Below are 24,194 nucleotides of genomic sequence, written 5' to 3'. Positions count from 1 at the left end.
GCATTGATAATTCAGAGATGTTTTTGTTCTCACTGAGCAGCCCTTACACAGAGCCAAGGCCTTTTCTGCTCCTCACCCCACCCCACCAGCGAGCGGGCTGTGGGCACACAAGGAGCTGGGAGAAAACACATCCAGGACAGCTGATCCCAAGTGACCCAAGGGATATTCCAGACCATATGGCCTCATGTTCAGCACTACCAAGTGACCATTACCTGTCATAAAGCCCTGCTTTCCTGGAGATGGCTGAACACCTGCCTGCTCTCAGGAAGTGGGGAATGAATTCCTTGGGTTTTTTTCTTTGTTTGCACATGTGGCTTTTGCTTTATCTATTGACCTGTCTTTATCTCGACCCCCGAATTTTCTCACTTTTACCCTTCTGACTCTCATCCCCACTCCCACAGGGAGTGAGTGAGCAGATGTGTGAGGCTTAGTTGCTGGCTGTGGATAAAGCACAGCAACAGCCAATGTGGATCAATTGATCTAAGATACCTCAGGAGCTCATGCAAATCTGTTCTCAAGATAAAATATGAGCAGCACTGACATGGTGAGTTAGCTCTGGGTATTATCAGCATTCACTCACTTGAAATATATTAACAGCTCTTTTATTATTTATATATTATGAAGACTTCAATCCATATTATGAATTATGAACCTAATTCTGTTCCCAGTAACATTAATGGCAGACAAATGTGTCTCTACACTTAATATATTCTTTTCAATGTCATTAACTTATTAGTGAATATCAAGTTCTGCTGTCACTACAAAACATTTCATGTTATTCTACAAAATGATCTAGTATCTCAGACAAGAAAGAAATGTGTACTAGGAGAACAGCCATCTCTCTTCTTAAGGGCCTAAGATGGAACATAACTCTGATGTCAATCCTTTCAACATTAATTTAATTTGCATCCATATTTTGCTCCAGTTCAAGCGGTTCAACTAACAAAAGAAGGCAGAATATCGCAGGGAATGTTTCAGGAGTGACATCGCTTTCTGCAAAGTGAACTAAAACAAACAAACAAAACTAAAAGCAAACTAACATTACAGAAAACCAAACCAAACAAAATAAAACAAACCACCAAAAAAACCCACAACAAATCAAACCAAAACCTTTGTTGTTCTCTAAAAACGAATTCTGGATGGGCCCATCTATGAGTCTTGATCCCCCCTAATTATTAAAAACTTCACCAAGCTCACAATTTTAGGGGGAAAATACAAAAATTCCAGACCACTCAGTATCATAGATCAAGGGAAGCAATCCTGTCACAGTAAGAAAAACCACAAAGCATCCAGGGATTTGATGAGCATGAGAAATCAATCGTGCATCAAGTCAATTGATGCAGTTTATTTTAAGTCCTTCTTTTTTGATTTATTGCCATCCTTGCCACCAATTTGCATAGATAATAGAACAAGACATCCTCTTAAAGTCTTAATCAGGAATTAAAAAGTAATATACTGTTACATCTCTTTCTGCTCATCAGTAAAGTGCACACATTAATGTTTAATGTCAGTTTTCTTATAGGGATGGTACTGGATTGGAAAGAGGCACTTTAAACTGCTTTGTGACATCACCACCAATTTGTTGCTGTAATAGCTGCAAATCAAAAAATAAATCCTTCAAGCTAAAGCAGGTTGTAAACATGACTGTTACAAGAACAATAAGGTTGAGCTATATTTCTGAGAGCAACGCAATTTTCTTTTCAGCATGGCAAATACTGCTACAACTGAAATATTCTTTCGATGCATTTCCAAACTTCACCAATATTTTGTTAAAAGAAAGATGATTTTTTCCTACTTTCAGTGTACTGAAGATGAGTGGGTAGTTTGCTGTTCAGTAAAGTGATTTCTTTGACAGGTACTTACATCATTCACTAAACCACCATAAATATGCACAACTGTTTAAAAAACAGTAGAGAAACAACAAAGGCCGTGCCTCAAAGAGACAGAGAAAAATGTTACAAGAGCAGTAGTTCTGACAGAAAGCGTAAGTGTAAGTGGAAAGATGGAGGGGAGTTGGAAGAGATTAGGATTGAGCTGCTACCTCTGAGTGGTAACATTGAAGCACTACTTCCTGAGTTCTGCGCAAAAATGGGAGCCACCTTGGGAGGAAAAAGCTCTGAAAGAGAAGCTCAGATTCCACATTGCCTTCAGAAGGTGTGTTGGGAGAACATCCTTACAAGGAACCTGAGAAAGTGGAGCAGGAGAAATTATTCTCCATTTTTCATGGAGGACAAAAATAGGCAATGAAGTAAAACACCAGACAGGATGGCTTTTAACCATGTCTACAGGACAGTGGGCTGGATCAGGCTCTGGATCACACTGAAGAAATTCAGCGCCATACACCTTAAAAGGAGCAATTTCTCTCGAGAATATGAGCCAATCCATCCAATACACTGTGTATGAGATCCTCAGGTCACAGACTGCTGGGCCCCAATTCATACAGGAGTTGGAAACATAACTTTATCTTTGTGCTTCCCCTTCCTAGATGAGCGTCTTTGTCTTCCAATATTCCTGCTTCCACAAACTTTTCTTTCACTCTTTTCCCTTTTTGGTTGCTTCTATCACATCTTTGCTCAGGGCACAGCAGCAATCAGATTTGGCTCTGTGATAAAGCAGCAGAGCAAAGGCAAAAAACATTAGATATGACAAAGAAATGCAAGACTGAGCTCAGAGGACCAAACGCTGAAGACTCAGAACCGTCTTCCCAAAAATTTCTCATGTATTGTAGGTTTGTTTTGGAGAGGTTTTTCTCTTTGTAAGAAGAACTGTGGCTCTTTGACTAACAGATCCACTTCTTGGATTTCATCAGGGTCTCAGAGGATAAAGCATGGTGACAGCCATGGCCACAAGAGACTCTCAGTCTTGCAGCAGTGACCCAGGCTCAGCTGCCAGCAAGGTAACCTGAGCTTAAAGCTGTGGGACTGGGGCATCAGAGTGCCCTGCAGCTGAAGATACAACCTTGTAGTCATCCTAACCAAAACTTACTCAAGTCAGGAGAACTGTTTATATGCTTATCTAATTTCAGCCATGGTTTGTGAAACTGCATCTACTTGCTAAACAAGGAAAACGTGGGCTCTGACATTAGGAAGCTTTACAGGTGTTGCTTCCTTTAACTGAGCTAAAATAATAAAGAATTAAAGTTTGCTGAGAAGCTTCTCCCTCAAAAAGAGCCTATATATAGATGAAAGATGAAATCTGCTACATGTCTCTGTGTTAAAAATAACTGCAATATTAAAAATTAAAATTATCCTACAAAGAACTGTCATTATTAGCAGTTCTAATGCCAAGTTAGAATTTAAATCCAATCAGCAGAGAACAACATTTGGAAACCCTTTTAAAAATGAATAAAACAAAGATTAGCCACTATAAAATACAGTATCAATTGTATGAAGCGGAAATTATCTGCCCGAAAAAAAATCACTTGCTATTAGTGACATATAGTCAACATTCTGGAGTTGAAACAAGAGTCTGGCATGAATTTTTACAATCAAAACAGCTTCAAGTCAGTTCCTGAGACAAATATCTTTTTAGCAGAATAATGTATGATGAAGGTTTTGTTCAGTGAGGTTATTGACAGAGGTTGTTAAAATATAACCCTCAAAACATTCCAAGAAATGCTAAATAAGGCATTAGCTTCCAACTACTAGAAATGCTATTGCTTCCTGTATTTCTTATAAAATGTTTAAAATCTGGTAATCAACAGAGTGGACAGTAATATCATCCGAATCACTCTGTTAAAAGAATTAACCATGTTGGTATGAGGATACCAGTTGAATTTAGGCACTCTGTTTTCATAATGGACACCCATCTCATCTAACACTGCACATCTGCTACAAGGCCCAAATTTCCCCAAAACCTTGTAAAAAACCTAAATTACAGGGCAGGAGAGTACATATGTATTAAAAAAAAAAATCACATTTAAAGCTATATTATAACCACATTTACTGGGATCTTCATAAGCTGAAACAGATAACTACAAGAACACAAGCGTGTAGTACGACAGTACTGATGGATTTTGTCTCCCTCCTTCCCCTCCCTTTTTTCCATCCCTTTTGAGTACAGACCAATGCAGAGGAGATGGGTAACACCAGAAGGTGATTGCCACACAAGTGCCAGTGGTCCCTTCAATCCATCAGCTTTAAAAGCAGCTGCATTAGCAGGCCAGACGTCTGGTTCCAGTTCTTTGCCACATACTATTCCTAACGTCTCAGGGAATTTCTTCCACAACTTTAACAGACCATCCCTCTTGAAACTAATTTCACAGACTGGAATGTAAATCGCAGTCTCCTTCAAATAAAATACCTTTGGAACAACGTAGAAGGAAAAGAACAACTAATAAGTGAGACTGAAGATAAAAACTGTAAATTTTTCAGTAGAGAATGATAGCACTTAGTAAAGATAATTGCACACATTCACCATAAAATGAGAACTTGAAGAGAACACTGCAAGTCACAAAATATTTGGATTTGAAGTATTAAAAATTTATAGCTTCTGAGGATCTATCAGCTGTAAAAATGGTGTTCCCTATTTCCTTCATTGTAAGTTAACCTATTTTATATGTAAAGCTTATGCAATTTGTGTAGTTACAAAATTGACTTCTTTTTCAGGCTGTTTCCACTGCAGCAGCACTTAGTCTTTCAGCAGCACCACAGAACAGACATATGACTGAAAATGAAACCCAGCCACAGAAAGACATCCAGGACTTTAATTACTGTAAATTACATAAATCCACAAAATTAAGGGAAACTAAATAGCTTGACATAATCCTCTGGTGTAGACCAGAGTGGGTGGAGGAGGCTGGGGGGAGCAAGACAAACATCACCTTCCATTTAACCTTTTTATCCTAGAGTGCCAAAATTGCTTCACAAAAGCATACTTACACAATGCTGTAATATTTTTTACACCTTTTCGAGCTCCAAAGCAAAGGCAGTTAAGTAGGTTGGAAGTTTAGGCTTTTTTTCAAAAACCTTTTATACACCCAGGAAGGTTTTTTTTTAATCTCTTATACACTGGAGGTATTAGTCTGTTTTGTGTGGTCCCTGCTGACACAAAGTATGAGACTTCTTCCTGTCAATGGAAAACAGAATTTAGCTTTTGGACTATCTGCTGCATCTTTTCCTTTCTCAATAATAATATGATCTTGAGATGCTTTGGGGTTTACTTTATTATGCCAGGGATATCTAAATTGTATCTCTTCAGCTACATGCTAGATAAAAATTGCCCAGTACAGTTTTCTTTGCCTATCTTCATGGTGTTTAATACATCAAGATGTCTTTATCTTCAGGGTAGTATAGTTGGTAAAAAATTATTTTCCCTGTGAGACCATGTTATTACTTCATTATTGAACTCTGACTTTGTGTGAAGGCTACTGTGCAACTTCTCCAACAGTCTAATAAGAAAAAAAATCAAACCAAACAGAGGAAGGTATTTCCAAGAAAATAAACAGCTCATATTTATAATAAATCTAAGGATTTATTATTATTTACTTCACATTATACTTATCATATCAGCTACAGTCTTTCACTCTCATTCAATTACATGAGCCAAACTCTGTACTACCAACATTTTCAGAACAATTCTAAAGAAGAGGACATTTCCAGGAACTCGGGTCAGTTCTACACTCCCACTGCCACTAAGCATATGTGTTCTGATTTTCCAGGTCCTAGCTTTGTTCATTTCTAGGGAAAAAAAATCCCTAGACCACCACACCTCATTTTGTCAGAAAACCAGATTAAGCACATGTCACAGGAACTGGCTGCCTCTGCTTGCAAACATTTGATGTCTGGCGATCCAAGGCCCATTGCTCTCCACCAGGAATACCTTTGTGTAAACCTCTTGTTGCAATGCTTATGAAGTGCTGCTGGGTAACACTACCAGACCACCACAGCCCTCTTAAATTGCCAAGGCATTTGAGACCCTAAAGTAGCTCAGACAAAGGTTATTTCACTTTCAGCTACAGGAGTGCTGGGTGTTGGTTTGATTTGGTTTTAAGCCAACAGCGTTAGAGAGAATAAACCAGCACAGCATTACCTACCAAACAGTTAACAGGACTGTTAGCAATTTAGGAAGTATTTTGTATTGCTCACACCACAGTTAGAGCAAAAAAAAAACCACAATAAACCTGAACTCCCCCTCATACTTCCCTGACCTGGCTCAAATCTGCTCAGCCGGGAGGCTTTGACAGAAATGTGGTGGGAGGAAGAGCAGAGCTTCCAGGCAAAGGCATTTTTTCGAGGAGTTAATGAAATTTGCAAGTATAATTATTTTTAATCTGGGTGCCAAGTTCTCTCTCCATTCTATGAAATCCTGGTGCTGTGATGCTACAAAAGGAACACATGAGCCCTCGACTCTCATTACAGCATCATTATATAATTCACAAGTATCAGTCTCAAATCTACTGAAATGGGGTTTACCTCAGTCAAAGAGTACTAAGGAACAGAGTAACTATTTAACTGTCCATGGCAGCTTAGGACCTCCAAATCTGGCCTCCAGCTAGCCAGAGAGGTGAATAAATTCCAGCACAATCACAGACTGTGTACAGAAAGCTCTTGCCAAACCAAACTCAACAGGAGACTGTAAGAAGACCCACCAGCCATAGGTTGCCAAGGGCACACCAGAGCTGATCCACATCCACGTCACCACTACAGTCTTTGGACAATATTAGGAGAGGAAAAATGGCTAAGGGAGTAAATCACTCTGAAATAATCTCTCAGCATCTCTTCAGCATCTACTCCCTGTCCAGAAGCAGCAAATGCTGCTCGACTGACTCAGCTGTAGAGCAGACCCCAATATGGGGAAAGGATTACTCTCCTGGGCTTTATAAAAGCCTGAAAAAAGCCAACTCAGAAATGAAAATGCTAAATAACCACTCACTTAACCACTGGTTTTGACAGAGAAATAAAGCAAGTAAAATCAAGAAGGAAATACACACTTGCAGCTTCAGTGGTACATCCTGCCCTCACTGAGCAGCCCGGCAGCTCTGTCTGCCAGGTTACTGGGCTGGATTTAGCAGATGCTTCAAGTTCTCTCTTTTGGGACAACCCACACAGCTTGGCTGCCTTTAGAAAGGAGTCCAAAAACTGCCCAGTCTGCTCACAGCTCTTGAGCCCTGCCCTGTTTGAGTCCCAGCAAGCAGCTCTTGCCCTTCAGTGCACCACGGCTCCCAGGCTCCTGGACTTTTTGGGCGGCAGTCCAGATGAGCTTGCACACAGACAGACACTTCATGGCTGGCTAAAATCTGTTATAGGGTATTGCAGTCTGGCCAGAAGCATTTATTAAAAAAAAACAACCTGCTGTAACAGCAAATACACACGTATTTAGATTCTGTTCCAATTTTCTCCTTTTGTTTGCCGGGCACGTCAGCATGTTAATGCTGTATTACCCACAGGGCACATCCAGCAACTCAACAGCACAACTGCAAGGAATATTTCATTCCAGGTTAGACATTTCCAAGAAGTTAAAGAAATTCCTATAAATTTCCTTACAGTAAAACTATGTGATTGTAGCCAAAAGGCAAATTTAACATAAGAATGAAAAGCTCACCAACCCCACAATTTGGTCTCCTGACATTGCCAATGGTGGCGACTCAGGGCCCAGTCTAAGGACAAGGCAAATGTGCACCGAACATCCCAGCATCCACACAGTCTGAGTCTCATTCCTTCTTGAAAGCAATTCTGAAGACAGGTTTCCTCTTCCACATTCCCATGGTAGCATAAAATAAATGGATTTGTATTAAAATCAAAGCAGATCTGCCTAACAAGTATCCTGTTTTTGTTTTAGATCATGGTGTCAGTGCTTATCTCCAGTTAACTGATATCAACGTTAAGTTTAGGATGAGGCTTAAATGAAATGAAGTCTGCTCTGTCAGCCTACTATTCAGTGACATTCACATGCTTTCTATTGCCTTCCTACAGTGTGCATACTGCCTTATAATATTCCAGAGAAAAAATATCTTAGAATTCCTGACCAGGTATTACCAGTGGTCAGAGACAGGAGGCAGCACCCTCAGGTATGGCAGGCTGACAGCAAGAGCCTGCCCTTCAGCTGGAGGAGCTAGAACATCTTGAAAGAGATATTTAGATGTGCAGAAAAAATAATTTGAGCAGTTTGCAAAAAGAAGTCATTAACAAAAAGCAGCAGTTTCCAAAATCACTGGCAGCAAATACCATGTTTATAAAATTTACCCACAAATGAGCATCTGTAATACAAAGAGAAAAAACAACAGAAAGGCTTCTGGGGAAGGAAACTCTTAAAATACATCTTTATACTCCCAGGCTTTTGTGATCATGTCTTGGATTAAAGGTTAGACTTTTATCTAAATATCTGGGTCTGGATTCATCCTATTGGCAGACAAACTCAAAGCAACTGTTCCCCATCCCAAAATCAGAAGCTGACAGGCTCTTTCCATTGTTTTGCATAACAATACTGTGGAAATGAGCTTAAAGTAACATTTTCACTCAAGCTTTTGTTAAAGAAGAATGGTAATCATTCCTATCCTGCATCCCAATCACTCACTGCTTCTCAACTTCATTAACAACTCAAGATTCAGCAGACACAGAAGTCCTACAGAATGAAAAGACAGGCAGTAGAAATAAATACATCGAAACCATTATGAACCCTCTTCTCACTGCCAAATAAAAGCTAGAGAGATGAGCCATCATACAGCAGAAGAGGCCACGTGGTGATGGCACTGGATTGTGACTCATAACCACATACTCAATTCCAAGTGACACAAGACTCCTTGGGATGACCTCAGGCAAGTCATCCCATTCAGCTCTTGAAGCAGTACGAAAATGAGAAGATGATAACATGCCTGAAGCCTCCCCGTGATAGCACAAGGGTAGATTTGTGCACATGAGACACCAAGACACGGTGAAGGGGACCACAAAGTACTTGAAACAGACACCTCTCTGTGGTGAGGGGGGAAACTACATCGTAAATCTATAACTGGCAAGTCTAACAGTTAAAACTGATTTGTCCTGCTTAATTTAAAACCCCTGAGTACACTCTTATGATTCATAGTTAAGGCTACACTGGCACTGTCCCATCATTCAAAGCAATCCCAATAAAGATGACTTCAGGTATCTCATCTTTACACAGCTGAGCCAGTCTATTTTTAAACCTAGTTATCTGCAGGCAGGATATTGGTATAAAACTGATTAAACATAATTTCATACACAGAAAGGCAAACGATGAATCTGGTAGATAAACAAGTCGGTACAATGAGTACACACATGTAACAGCAGAACAGAGAATATGCAGCTGAGTGTTCGTTTAAGTGCAGATTTTAAATTTGACCTTCACAATGTGCAACAGAAGTGGCATACATACACAACCATGGCTTTACAGAAAGAATATTTATCCATGAAGTTCAACTGAGATTCTATAAATAATGCAGAAGCAAAACACTAATTGGCCTGTTGCAGAAAAATTTTGCATTTCACAACTCACTGCTCTTCCTGTATATTATCTAGGGGTTTATCCTGACTAATCCAAGAATGCAGACATCTGTCCAAGGAGCCAGTACATGGCTCCCAGAAAAAGTACCAACTTTTTCTTTTTTAAGCTGGTTTCCTGACAAAAAGAGATTAGACATTTTCACTGTCCAGCTATCCATCCCTCTATTACTTTGTTTCTCCTATGAAGTTTTTTTGCAAATTTCAACCATATCTTAAGACAGGACCATGCCCCCAAAACATTACTTGCAAAAGTACAACCAAAACCAAAACAGTGCCTCAGTGATGCAAAGGCAGTCATAAACCACTCCTTATTCATTTCAAGAGGAGACATCCAGCAGTCCCCACTTGTACTGCCTTGCTAACCCCTTCTCTCTGCCAAAGGGAGAAGCCAAGGTGAGGGAGAGTGCAAGGAGCTGAGGAGTCTACGAACTGAGGCTCCAAATCTGCCAAAAACCCCTTCACTACTTCTGTCCCTTACAGAACAACTGTCCTTTCAAGTACAGAAAAATTATTATCAAAACTTCAAGTTTTGACCTGACTCTTGCTAAAATGTTTTTTGGGTTTTCCCACCCCGTCAACAGAAAACATGCTTGAAATTAATCTCATTGCTTCAGTTTCACTTTTTTTTTAATAATTATAATTAACTCAAACATATTTTCAAAGGCCAGAAAAATTATTTATGCTGTCAGAAAAGGGTCTTATCAAGAGATGAGATGAGAAAATTCTTCTCAAAGGCCAGACACACAACTGAATTACTGTGCATCAGTGAGGTACTGCCCATCACCTGGAGCAGTAGCTGCCTCAGAAAGTGCTCTGCCCTCCCCACCAATGTGAAGCAAAACAAACTCACTGCAAGAGGCATGTAAATATGCTTGGTTAAATCTTCATGAATGCTTCAGAGAAGGTATTTAACCTTGTGTCCACAGAACAGGCATCCAGCCAGTTCCCATAACTCAGGGGACACACAGTTACCCTGTGCCCTGCAGGATCCCCGCCCAAGGTCATGCTGGGCAAACGAGGCACGTCTGCTTTTTGCACTGTGACTCTTGTCTTCTTTTTGTACACAAGGAATGTGCCCACACTTGCTGAGCTTGTTAAGTGGGCAAACATGCAAAATTCCTCCAAGTTGATCCAAGCAGTTTACTCGCTTAAGCTCATTTCCATGACTCAGGTGGAAGGGTTTTCCTTCAGGAAGTGATCATCATCCAAGCATTTTAAAAGCCATCCACTTTTTGAAGTGTAACACCCCAAAAATGAGACTCCTTTACTCCTCCTCTCCTCTGGGTAGTATACGTGGAAGAGGATGGGCAGCACAGATGGGCTGCATCAAATTGCTGCAAGAACCAGATGCCCAAGAAGAAAGGAGTCTGCTAACTTCAGCAGCCCACTCCTTGGCTAGTTCCACTGATAACAGCTGACATGACAGTTCTGAAGCTGCCTCTGGGTCTATCACATGGTTATCCAGCTGATGAGCTACCCAGGCTGCCCTAGCCTTTCAGATATAACTTTTATTCAATTTGCCTCTCTTCCAGGGAAAATGATGCATTCTCCTTCGCTTACTGCACAAGTTATTGTATAAGTCCTTCAATAAAAATCTCCCAATGGATTCTTTATGGAGAGATAAAATGAAATGTTCCTGCTTGCTTGGTTTGGTTTCTTCTTGGATCTCACCGAATAATTTTGGGTAACATTTTTGGAAGAGGTTCTCTCTGACTGGACCAATAATATCTTCTAGATATGAAGACAAACGTTATATTTAAAGAGAAATTCACCCAAAATCTCTAATACAGGCCTCTGAAAAAGCTGGCATTTAGGGAAGATCAGTGGAAAGGCTTTATGAGCCTGAATGAAATTATTGTGCTGATTCCTTTTAGCAGCTTGAGCACACTGGTTCCAAAGCTTCAATTGAGAAGAATTCATATCAAAGCACTGCTGCTTTTTAAGCCTGCTTTCCACAGAGGAAAAAAAATCAAAGAAAACAGTCCTAGAGGGAGTCCAGGGTAAAGTTTATGTTTACAAACATGATCCTGCCTCGGTGTTTTGTTACTTAAGAGTCCCTACAAAGTGTGAGTTTTGGACAACATTCATAAACCTCCAAATCTTAAGGAAAAGTTACAAATGCTGAACCAGACCCCCAACCATTCTGGTAATTTAAAATTTCTTTTTTCATAACATAGGTCATAAACAAACAAACCAATGATTGTCAACAGGGTTTTTTTGGTGGACCAGAGTAAGGGAAATGCCTTTTGCTTGAGCATGACCTTGACAAGCTCCTGGTTTGTGCCTTGTGAGGTAGATTCAGCTCATGAGCCTGATCTCCTTTCCCATTACTCCAAGATGAGCCTTGCTTAAAACACATCTTCTTCACGATCTTCTTCAGAAAAAGAAATTTGATCTTACAAAATAGCTAAAGAAATAGCCACTGCCATTCTGAATTAAGGTCTTTCCAAACCAATAATGATAAAGATGTTCCTCTTGTTTCTTGCATAAATTGCTCTAGATACTGACATGAATTTTACCCTCTCCCCCCTTGCCTGTTCAGTGATGCTCTATTTCCCTTGTGACACACTGATAATCCACTTGCTTTCTCAAAACTTCTCTGGAATAAGAGAAGTGATGAGATGTAGCCTGTTCTCTCTTATCCCAGATGCAGGAAAGGCACGAATGGGGTACACACAGACCTACCCCAGCATCTGACACAGTGACTGAGGACTCAGCAGACAGGAGTATCACTGAACAGACAGATGGCATCTAATACACTACATTATTAACAGGGATTTAATGACCAGCGTAAGTGATTATATGCCAGGAGCTTGTTTCAGTCAGGCTAAACAGGAGCAAACCAAGCAAATCATTCTGCTACTAATGTAAAGGGGCAATGCTATTTACAACAATTTGTTAAGACTTCACCCTAGGCAAAGAAGAATTAAGCTTCACAGAATAAAACACAGGGCAGCAGGCGGGCTGGATGGAGGAGAAACAGAAAGCTGACTGAGAAAGAGAGACCACATGTCCTTGAGGAAGGACAGCATGTATTGGTGAAGAGGCACCAAGTGCTAATATTTTCTGGGTAATATTTTCTAGAGGTCTACCCAAACTTCTGGTCTTCAGAGGTTGCTTCCAAGATGTTCAGAGTCAGTTCCTCCTCTGAGTCACCAGATAAATCAACATCTTGATCAAATATTTAACATCCCTGAAGTGCTACACAAATATACACTAATTCCAACTACACTCAAGAACCAAGGTAAGAGTGATTACTTCCAAACAAAAATGCAGAACTACAAGACAGAAGGGTCAGCAACTTCATCAGGTCACACTGCCAAGCCAAGTGAACTGCTGGAAGGTTCTGGCTCTGGATTCAGTGTTCAGTTTGATTGATCATGAATATTCAGACTGTTGTGTGTGAATGAGTTCCTTTTTCAGGAAAGAAAACATCCTATATACTCTGAATAATTAAAGCAACAACAAAAAAACATGATCTGCACCCCCCAAAATACAGTGTTTTATGCTTCTCCACAGCACAGCTCTGCGGTCCTAATTCTGCTCAGCTTGAAAACCACTAAACTGGACCTGCAAGACTGTGATTATCTCTGTCCAGCCTATCTGGCACAATAAACTACAAGAAACACTGCTCCTTAAAGAATATTGACATAATTGCTTAGGGACAAATAAAAATTAGACGTCTGAATGCATTAAGGCAGCTCTTTGGCATATATCTCAATATGTCAGTACTTCTGCCTATATTTTCAGTACAGATGAAGTTTAAGTATCTTAAAGCTGAGGTTAATATACTCCCACAATGAGAGAAAAAAAATGATTACTTAAAATTATATTAAAAAAATACAGTTAGAGCCATGAACTACTTTTAAAGAACAAGGGATTTCACCTTTTGTGCTTTTATCAAGTGCTATATATAAATGCCATTTTTGTTCAGTGCATTAACAGTATCAAATTTTTCTATATAAATGGTAATTTGGGTAGGCTCTTTTCAATATAAAAATGTGAAAGATCATTATTTCCAAATTTTGGTGCCACATGTGAAAAACAATCATATTCTCAACTTCATCTTATGCAGTGCTTCCTTTTACCATACACTTTTACTCCTCCTGTCTGCCAGCTGCAGAGTTTAGTCTGTTGGGGTATCAAGTCGTACAATGATGCACTGTCCATTCTACATATAATGCCCATAACAGGCATTCCTGGCACTCTCCAAAGTGCCAGTAACTTCTGTGCCTTTCTAATGCAAATGGAAACAGGATATGACAAAGAAGCAGGTGAGAGACAAGGAAAAATGAGTATCATCTGTTGTCAGAAAAGGATATTGTTTTCATTCCTGCACTTCTATTTCCTGCAGTGCTGAAGCATGAAATGCTCCATTGAAAGGTTACTTATGAAGTATGCAAAGACTCTGTGTCATATCAGATGGCTGAAGCTTCTGGGTGATTTACTGTGATTGTGCTAATTATCTCTTAACAGTTATTGCAGACTCATGTTCAAAGTCCTAAATAATACACAGAACTCACATTCAGCCCAAGTGCAAGAGATCAATTAAAAAAACAAACAGAACCCCCCCCATAAAAGCACACTGACAAAGTTACCCTTATTTAGGTACTTCCATCAGTCCATCACCTGACACGGCTCTGCATCACAGAAAAGCTCAGGGGAACAGGACTTTTTCCAGTGAAAACGGGGGGTCAGCAAATTAGTATTTCAAGGGCACAACCTGGAGAATACTTTACCCATCAGCTTCATTCAGCTCACAGTAAAAAGTACTTTGTGAGGTCACAAGTGGCTCAAGGCCAGCTCAGTGGGACCCCATGGCTGGGCAGGTCAGAGGCAGAGCAGGGGACTCACATCGTGCAGCACTGCTGGGACAGACACTGGCTGGGCTGAAATGGGGCCCTGCATCGAGGGTGTGGGGAGATCGGGATGGAGGCTGTGGCAGGGCTCTTTTTAAACTCACTCTGCAAGGCTCAGAAGGGGAGGGCAGGCATAAAAAGGCAGTGTCTTTCAAAATCAGCCTCACCCTCAGAGCTCAGCAGTGCTGCAACGTGCTTTTGGTAAATATTTATTTGGATTATTTTTCCTTGCTCAGGGCTAGTGAGGGAGCATGTGCCATCATCTTGAGGACAGATTGGGAATGAAAACCTACCATATTCTTCTCTTCCCTTTCAAAATCAGATGATCAGCTGTGGCTTTAGTCCTGCCAAATTCTGTCAAATATAGCACAAAATTATACAGAACCATAGTAACTGCACTCCCACTATTGTTCTGATTTAAAGAGGAGTTTGATTACATTAGGTAAATATTTGTCCTTATGTAATAGCTCCCTCCGACATTCTAAAAATTTTCCGTCTCCTAGAATTTAACTGAAGAGGGTGCTTTTATATGTCACTGCTCTGCCCCAAAATCAAGTATACTCTATTATACCGTGAGTATTAAACTGTGAGTAATGTCATTACAAGCAATAATAGTTATCCAGACAATTATGTAGTTGCAACTGCAGTTTTCCTATTAAATCTAGAAGCTTTAAGCGAATTCAGAGTCAATAAGAACTGCAACACCATCTCTGATGAGCTAAATAGCAGTTATTTATTCACAGATTGTTAAATTTTTATGGCCCTGAGATTTCCAGGAAGAAAGCAACATAGAGTTGACTCCCCATCTAAATACTGGCTCATTCTTCATGTTGATATAATTATGAAGTTTCAGTCATTGCAAAGCTGTTCACACAGCTTTATCAACTACATGCATTGCAAAATATATGCTAACTGCAGTTTTTCCATTATAAAACTCTCTAGTGAAGTCACTGTTCTATTTCCAGCTCAGCTCTGGCAGTGTGTGGATGCTCGCTGCTTAGTAAATAGAAATATTTTTTTTTTAGGGAAAAAAAAGAACATTCTGAATAAAAAAGCTACAGGCTTTTGATACCCTTTCTTCCAAGTAATTTTAAATAAGGTAATGCAATAAATGAATAATGAAGAGGAAATAGAAGCTTGTGTGATGACTCAACACAGCAGGAGTCATGAGGAAAATGCCAAATTCTTGAATACATGTTTTATTATAATATACAGGAGTGTACACACTGAAAAAACTTTCACCTTTTAAAATAGGTGTTATCAACAGCTTAGGAAGCATTAATCAGTATTCTTATCACTTTGGTAATTATATTCCTCCTAATACATAAATGCAAAGGGAAGGAATTTAAGACCTTAACTTTAGGCTTGGAAAAGAAAGAACAAAGTAAGCAAGCTCATTTTGCCTATGTCTTCCTCATTCCAGCTGGAGTCTTAACTTCTTTGGTCAATCTCCAGGATGAAAAAATCTTCAGCACTGTGCAAATATATCAGCTCGTTTTCCTCTGAATATTTGCTCAAATAAATTATTTAATTTGCTTTGGCTGTATTCATAAGTATGTTCTGTGAATCTTGGAGGTAAGGTGATTATCACAAACATTCACTCAAACAAAGGATTTAAAACAAGCCTGTTGACAGTTTTCTTCTGGAACACTGAATAATTCTATGTGAAACATGGTTATTAAAAGAGTCTAGATCAAACAATCAGAAAACTTGCCAGCACTTACTGTATCAAACTGCACCATTCAAAGGGCTCAGTCTCCATAGAACAGTGTTCTAGAGAAATAGATGCATACAACTTTCTAAATCCTATTTCAAAAAGCACAAAGTTCTGCACATTCAGGAGCCAAGTTGTCTGTCCAGGTCTCAATCAGCACTCTCAGTGCAACACCAGTTTCAGTGCACGACGTTTCCCACTTCCCAAGAGCTGAATGTAAAAGCACAGCAACGCAACCTCATGCAGGAACACAGCCCCCACATGTTTCTACCTTACCTAAACTACAGCACACACAGCTTCCAAAAAAATCTGGTGCTTTGCTCAGCAACTCCACCGCCCAAACATTACTCTCGTAAAACCCCCTCTGCCCTCAGCCAGAATTTGGTCCAAGGATGAAAATATTGGAAGTCATGTGGGACATGCATGCACAGACTTCACAGAGAGACTGAAAGAAAAAAATATATTAAGAGGTACATCTGGAAGGTAAGAATAGACTACTGCAATGCCAAATACTTTTTAAAATAGAGCACACTTGTTCTATCCCTTTCTGCTGCCAAGAGGAATCCACAGCACAGGACCGGAGGCAACAGGGACAGGTGTTTTCTCTAAAAGTAGAATTCATTCTTTTGGCCACCTATACAGCACGTTTGGCCAACGTGTTCAAATCCAAGTGTGGGATCCTTCCAACAGCAACATTCAGTCACTGGCAAGCTTTGCTGGAAGCTCTGCGGTTGCCTTTCGCATGATCAGATGAAAAGCTGCTTTCTGAGCTCCTGTTTGTCATTCCATTTTTCTTCTAAAAACGTACTATTTAAAATTATCTGGAAGAGTTACAAATTACTCTAACCAACTCTTTCAGCATGCAAGAATATGTGACTGTAAGGAGATTATATTTTCATACAGCTGAGCAGTTCAAGCCCAACATTTAAATGTTGGTATAAAAATATGTGAAACCAAATTGTGTGACAGAGTTTGCTTTGTCAAAACACAAATGTCTCATAAAATATGCTGTCTAGCATCATAAGTAGTAGGTGATATTTTTCAGATGAACTTTTGCAAAGAAAAATACCTATTAAAATTAACAAAATATATTAAAAACTTAGATTTGACATTTTAATTGTCTTTTTATTTCAAATGGCAACAGTTCTGGGGTTTATCTATATTTGGTTAAAGACCAGCCCCAAAATAAAATATAAAAATTAGCTATGCAAAAAATTTTGTTCAACCCTTCATAATTTCTTAAAGTTACTGTTTCTTAGCTGAAAACAGCCCAAAACACTCTTGTACTTATGCAGTTCTCCTATCTGCCTTTTCTTCTCTCCAATCCTTTTCGACAGTCCACAAACTAAAATACACCATTTGTTTTGCTCTAGTCCAAACAGCCTACACTGATACATCAGTAGCTTTTTTGATTTTACGTCTCCCCAGTAGCTGTCATCTTTTGGCAGCTCATGTGAGAAGTTGAATTTACTGGAAAAGAAACTGTTCTCAACCATTTGTACACGGCCATACCAACACTCAAGCAGTGTTGCTGCCTTGTAGGAGGACCAAGGCAAGATGCAAAGGCAAAATGGCTTAACAGTGTCTGAAAAGATGGGACATGAGGAAAGAAGGGACATAGGAAAACCTGCTAGACTGTACTGAAGACATAAGATGTCTTTTAGCATGTATTAGGTAAAAACTCGAAGGACTAGGAAATGGTTACCACCCTCTCCCTGCCAGGATGGACACCCACGTTTCCAGAAGAGGAGCTGCCAGCAGGCAATCTGCTGGAGGAGGATAAAAAAGCACCTTCCCATGGAAATATTTTCCACTTGGACTCTTGGGCACCAAGGCTGAAGCATACGGGGACACAGAGTCAGGGGAAGGAAAGGCTGCTCTGACACATCATGCTCAGAGGCAGGAACCTGATCAGCAGGAGCTCCTGCTCATTTCTGCACATCTATCTCCCTGCCTTTCTCTAATCACAGTTCCTCTGTTCAGAGCTATTAGATCTCAGTTCTTGAGAGGCAGTTTTGATGATTTCAGAGAAATTAAAGCAACTGATAACAAAATCTGGACATTCGCTCCAAGAAAAGAAAAAGTATTAAGTTGCAATTGTATCAAATTATGATCAGTTTTACCCCTCTAGGAAAGACTTCACAAATAACCAAAAGACCTGCAAGTACAAATTTTTGAACTCGAGTAGGTTATGAAGTACTTAATTTGTTTGAAAGTGTGGAGGCTTTGATCTTCTCTTGCTTTGTCAAAGCAAGATACAAAGCCCTGGATCTATTCAGTTACATCCTGGTCACTCATAATAATATGTTTTTGTCAACAGAGCAGACATTAGGTGACAATACTCTTGTTCTGCATCAGCCTTAAAAGACTCATATGTTACACATGATCCTGAAAGCAAAAAAGATAAAAAATAGGAAAAAGGAAAAAGAGCTTAAGCAGAGATACAGCTGAGCTTCCTAATAACCCTTACTATAATCTATTTACACAGTTCCTGCAGAGACTCCTTGGATGGACAACTGTTTTCTTTCCATGGTGCTTTATACTTCAAGTTCCAGCCATTTACCTCAGCAACTAAACACTTGTACACAGATAAAATCAGAAGAGATCAAACATCCTAAGGTGGACAATTCCCGATGAAAAGCAGGTAGTGACAGATTTTGTGCTGTATTAGCCAAAAGTGAGAAGCGGTTAAACACTTAAACCTTGCTGTTATTAATTACTTCACTGAAATAAGTCATATTCAAATGCATCTATGACATGACCAGCATCAAAACACAAAAAGGATGACATCTGATTTCAATGATACTCACCCTGCAAATAAATACAAATATTATTTCTTGATAGAGATGGCAGATTTCTATTTTTACAAGGCAAATGACTATGAAAATCAGGTGAGCTATGGCTCATGTACTATATGAGTGAGAAAGCAGCAGCCTGAAAAGGTGCTGAGCATCCTTAATGCATTTTGCATTGCAAAAGCATTCAGCACTTCACTGAATCAGGCCCCGTGACCAACTAAGAATTGCTGATCGCAAGATGATCTGAAACACAATGGCCACCACATAGAGAACAATTCCTCCCTTTTCACACTAAGCATTTGGCAATTTACAGTAACACCCGTCGGGCTCAGCTGCACCCAGTGTCCAGTGCAAAACTGCAACTTTGTCCCTAAGTGAGAACTTCACATATTTTCTCACAAGCAGGCACAGGACGCAGATGACCATGCTGATGGTCCCTCCACCCTCCTTTCAAAAATAAGAGGAAACTGCACAAGGTTTTGTCCTGTCCAAATTCAGTGAAGTCCAAAATTGTCTCTGCTGATGGAAAGTCATCCTGTGATATCCCAGGAATGCCAAGGGGGACAACAGCACAGACCCAGCTGCTAAGATCCATCTTTGAAGGATTCATGGAGGTTGTGACTGGCACAAGGGCACTGCATTGACTGTTTGACAATTTGACAATTGTTTGATTTTCTCCCCCCAAGCCCAGGACTTGCAAAAACAAAATCCTGACTACAGGTAAAATAGCAGCAAACAAGCTGAATCTCCAAAGGAACACTTCATATTTCATTAAAACACTTTTCCTTTTGGCAAGTCTGTATTTTCTAGAAGACATAACCCTGCCTTGTGACAAGGCTTCTGTCCAGCTCAAACCTTTAGCACATATTGCCTCTGAAGCAGCAAACAGGTCAGATATTTCTTATTAGCTGCCAACCTGAACACGTGTGCAGCTTGTCTCTGCTGACTATTCAAGACTTTTCTTCAGTCACCTGACTCGTCTACGCAAGAACTACAGCAGCAAGTTGCACTCTAACCATGAGCTCACTCTGATGTTCAAATCCAGTTAAAATGAATTATTAAACTGCTGAAATAAAATTAAATAGAAGTTATGCAGCAATATTTCTTGCTGGCCCTACAGGCTGCACTCTGTCTTACATTAAACAAGTCCATAAAATATTTAAAGTGACCATGTCTACACAATTACACATAATTCAGTTGAGAAGAATATACTGCTAAATGAAATAAATCATGTTGGCATATGTGTCTATGCAGGACTAATATCAAATATAATTAAAATACTTCCTTTTTTTTTCCTATGAGAAATCACCAGGCTGACTGCATTTGAACAGTAGTTCAACATACTTGTTTCACAGTCCCCCTAAACAGATTGCAAATATAAGGGTGAGATCTCCAGCAAGCACTTGAGTATTTAGAAGCACATCTTGCCTGAAATTCAAAACACTTAAGCTGTGCTACAGCCCCAACACGCTGCCAGGCAGAGTGAGCACACTGGTGTGCACCTTCAAGACTAAAACAGTTTGAAGCCTCTGACGTTCTTTGAGGAGCTCAATCCAGACTACGTATTTAGAGACATGGATAGCTTTGATTTCACTATAAGCCACATCAAACAGGCATATTGACTTGAAAACACACGAAGGCGACAGCAACTTTTCAAAGATTTCTAGTTTTTTATGTGACAGCAAAGAGCAGGTGATCAGGTTTCTCTTCCCTGACATCTCCCCTTTTCTAGGGCAGTGCCTTCTTCATCAAACTAAGGATGAGATAAAAATGTGGCCAGTATAAGACAGTTCTTCACAACTGAGAGCAGGACAGGTATAATTATCGTGGATCAACTGATGACCAGAACATTTGTCAATAAAAGCATCTCAAATTCTCTGTGTGATCTTAGTTTTACTGTCAAATCCATAGTCTTTACAAGATCAAGCCTAGAGGCTGTATTTTGAGTACAACAAGTTAAGGAATACAAGTGATACAGTATGCTGTGTGATAAGCAGAGTATCACAAAAATTTAGAAAGCAATACCAGTTATTTCAAATCCCACTATGACTGTGTGAACATACAAAGACGACAATTGTTCCATCCGATCATTTGAGAGATTGATTCAAATTACTATTGAAATGCTAAAGCTAAGATTTTTTTCACATCCTCCTACAATTGTTTTCCAATTATTTATTACTCCTTTGGTGTGTACTGGTAGTATAAATTTTTTATTCCAAAAAGTTTCCATTTTTTTATCTTTAGTAGAAAGGCTGTGCTCTCTCAAGAGACTCATAAAGCCTCCTATACTATACCAAAACACAAACAAATTTTCTATTACTATGGAAATTGAAGCATCACTTTGTTATTTATGCCACACTGTAATATGTGTTCTAAATCCTGCAGCTTTGTATTGCCCTTCTCCTTTGGTCCATCCAAAAGCCCACCATTCATGTTATACACATGGAAGCATAAAAACAACTAAGAAAGGAAACTAGAAACACTCACCTGCATGTGCACATACTCCATCACTCACATGTAGTCTCAACAATCCTTTGTCTGCTTAAAACCTCAGTGTCACCCTTAAATTACAAACTGAGTGAATAAGGTAGGTTCTCATTTCTTCCTACAGAACAAGATCTCTGGTCTCCAGCAAACCCTGTTAGATTTGGAATTAATTTTCTCTGGGACAATTTGTTAAGGAGCTCCAACTGCCAGTCTCTTCCCAAAGAGTCCAAGGTGCCAAGACCAGGGGATCTGGAAGTCAGCATATGCTGTTGTGCAACCTGGAAAGACAAGCTCCTGGGGCAGGTACGACACAAACCGTTTAGCCCATCACAGGCGAACATCGACACTCCAAGTGCCACCTGCAAAACACTCCATAGTTTGCACAGGGAAGGGCTCGCAGGTGTTACCAGGTCTCTGCGTGAGACACGGCTTGGCAAGCAGGTGCCTGCAAGCTGACAACTCCAGATGGCTGCAGAGCAGCCAAAATCTCAGAAGACAAAGCTTCGCTCGCAGAGAAACAGCGGCCTTTCTGTTCGTGCGGGAAAGCAATTCTAGGGCCTTGAGGTTCCTGAGCTGCAATGGGATACAAACTTGACAACTAAGTGTTGACAACAAACCAGCACAGCAGATGACAGAAAACAGTCCTTCTGGTTGTCCCCTCACCTTATTACATTTTACTCATCGCTCAGATGTGTTTTAGGGATCTCCAGACCCCTCAAACAGTCAGCAGAAGCCTCTCCTAGAGCTGCTCCAAAAGCTAGCTGACTCTGGGCTCCCTGTAAGCCAACTAGCCAGTCTCCTCAGTGACTCAGTAACACTCTGTGCCCTTCCATCATAGGTAAAAGACCAAAAAACAATTTACCAAATAGGAAAAAAAAAATATTAATTCCTCTCATAATAGGTTAAATAAAGAGCAACTGAATCCCACTCCCCGTAGGGAAGAGTTGTGTGCTCTGGATTTTTCTGCATCTTTGCCCTGCCTTTTAACTGCCCAGTTATTTCATATAACCTCAGGGTTTTCTGTTTTATTATGTTAAAGAACGTATTTTCCTTTCAGTTCAGATTCTTTCCCATTTAAGACTATCATCAGTCATATTGATTTTTCATGGATTAACTAGGTTGAGGAAACGAATAATGTGTTATTCCTTACACACAATTTTTCCAGATGGCTTCTTTGCCCATGGGCATGACATGGTAGACCCTGTGCTGCACTTGTTGCTGACTGATACCAGTGCATGCTGCAATCTCATATACCATTCTTTGCTCGCCCTGCACACGGGGTCTGCTGGAAATGCAAGCAGCTGCAGTGATCCAGTGTCTTGTATTAGAGGAAACCACAGCAGTAAGAGAAGTTGATCAGATAGTTTATATACAATGTGACCCACACTGCATGCAGAATAGCACCATTAACATTGTTTCATACACAACTTCCTCGTGCCCTAAGCAAGAGTTGTTTTGGTTTTCTGTGAGAATTTGAGATTTATTCCCAGTAAAACTCCAGACAGAAACACAGTATTAGAAATTCCCTGATCTAGAGCATGAAATTGTCTCAAAGACATGACACATTACAGACTGTGTCAGTATGAAAGGAGAAATCATTTCACAGTTCGGCATGACTCCAGCTGTTTAGGAAACAAGCAATAAATAACACGAAGTGGCAATAGCTTCAGAAAGGTAAGGGACCAGCTGAAAGTGGATGTGCTGAATAGTGAAGAAAAGCACATTTCAGATGCAGGAAGGAAATGAGACTCAAACTGCAGGGAAGAAAGAGGGCAGGAGATGGTCTGATAGCAGGAGACCAGACAAAGAACACAGCAAGGACAAAACCAAAGCTATGGCCCAGCTGGCTCCCCACTGCACTGCCAGCTGTGCAAGCCCAGGGTGGAAACAGGACATCAGAACAGCAACTGTACCCTTGATAAAGACCTCAGGGGCTACATACAAATGTAGGCAAATACAAAATGAGGTCTACTGAGAACACATGAACAAATATTCACTCCTGGTGGGAAGCACAGCAAATTTCCACAGGCTGAGTTCATGGCACACACGTTCTCTGAAAGATCACTTGCAACAGGACCCTCGCATTTTCCTCTTCTGCAAACACAGCTACTTTGCATGTCACAGGGATAGGAAATAAAAGGCAAATCAAGACTCAGTTTTACAGATCTCCACACCTGTGAACCATTCTCCCTCTCAATGGAATCTCCCTTACTCCTGAGGTTCACGCAACAGCAGACTTGTAGGATTGGGTCCTAAATGATTCACAAGGACAAGAAATACACAGCCCAAAGTGGAAGTGAAGTTTTTCACACCATTTATTTTCATCTCCTGAAGCTGCCATAATATCAGTTTTGCAGAGAAAGGATGGTTCAGCTATATATTGGGTTAACAAAAGGATGGGGGACAAGGTAAAACTTTTCCGTGCAGTCGCCTGTGGAGTTTGTCCTTCACTTTATTAAAACTGGAAGGATATTTATAGAATAAAGTTTCACTTCAAGCCCTGTCACATACTGTATTACTCAGAAGGTGTCAAAAGTGCAGCAGCAAAACTGAACTGAATTAAAATCATCTTTTGAATCATTTGATGCCTGGTGAAATAGAAGAGGATATGATGAGCAATGACACCCTTTGGAACAAAACAAGGTGAAAAGAATTTTAATCCATTCCTTTAGGGCTTATCTTCCATTTTGAGTATTTTGTGAAGGAGTTGATATAAGTGACTGTAAGGCACAGACGACTCAGCCAGGGATGGAATCTGTAGCTTACAAAACAAAAATGGTGTTTTGCTTTCCACTAGTTTACATCATCAAACAAGTCAGACCTGTGACTCATATACTAGTACACTGTTAAACTGTATTTTCAAATATACTCCCACCCT

General features: G+C 40.0%; 1 protein-coding gene and 1 long non-coding RNA gene across 8 annotated transcripts in view; one reads left to right on the top strand and one right to left on the bottom strand.

Moving 5' to 3' along the window:
* FGF13 (fibroblast growth factor 13) overlaps positions 1–24,194 on the bottom strand; it is a 314,484-nt gene that overhangs the window by 167,726 nt on the left and 122,564 nt on the right. The window lies entirely within an intron of this gene.
* On the top strand, positions 14,310–15,811 carry LOC113948140. Its single transcript, XR_003528009.1, has 3 exons — positions 14,310–14,518; positions 14,821–14,889; positions 15,741–15,811. It is a non-coding gene; the product is annotated as an uncharacterized LOC113948140 (long non-coding RNA).

Source organism: Corapipo altera, unplaced genomic scaffold, assembly GCF_003945725.1.
Source record: "Corapipo altera isolate COAL_440 unplaced genomic scaffold, ASM394572v1 65, whole genome shotgun sequence".
Lineage (NCBI taxonomy): Eukaryota > Metazoa > Chordata > Aves > Passeriformes > Pipridae > Corapipo > Corapipo altera.
The sequence above is the reverse complement of the archived record's forward strand: the minus strand, read 5'-3'. Positions and strand labels throughout refer to the sequence as shown.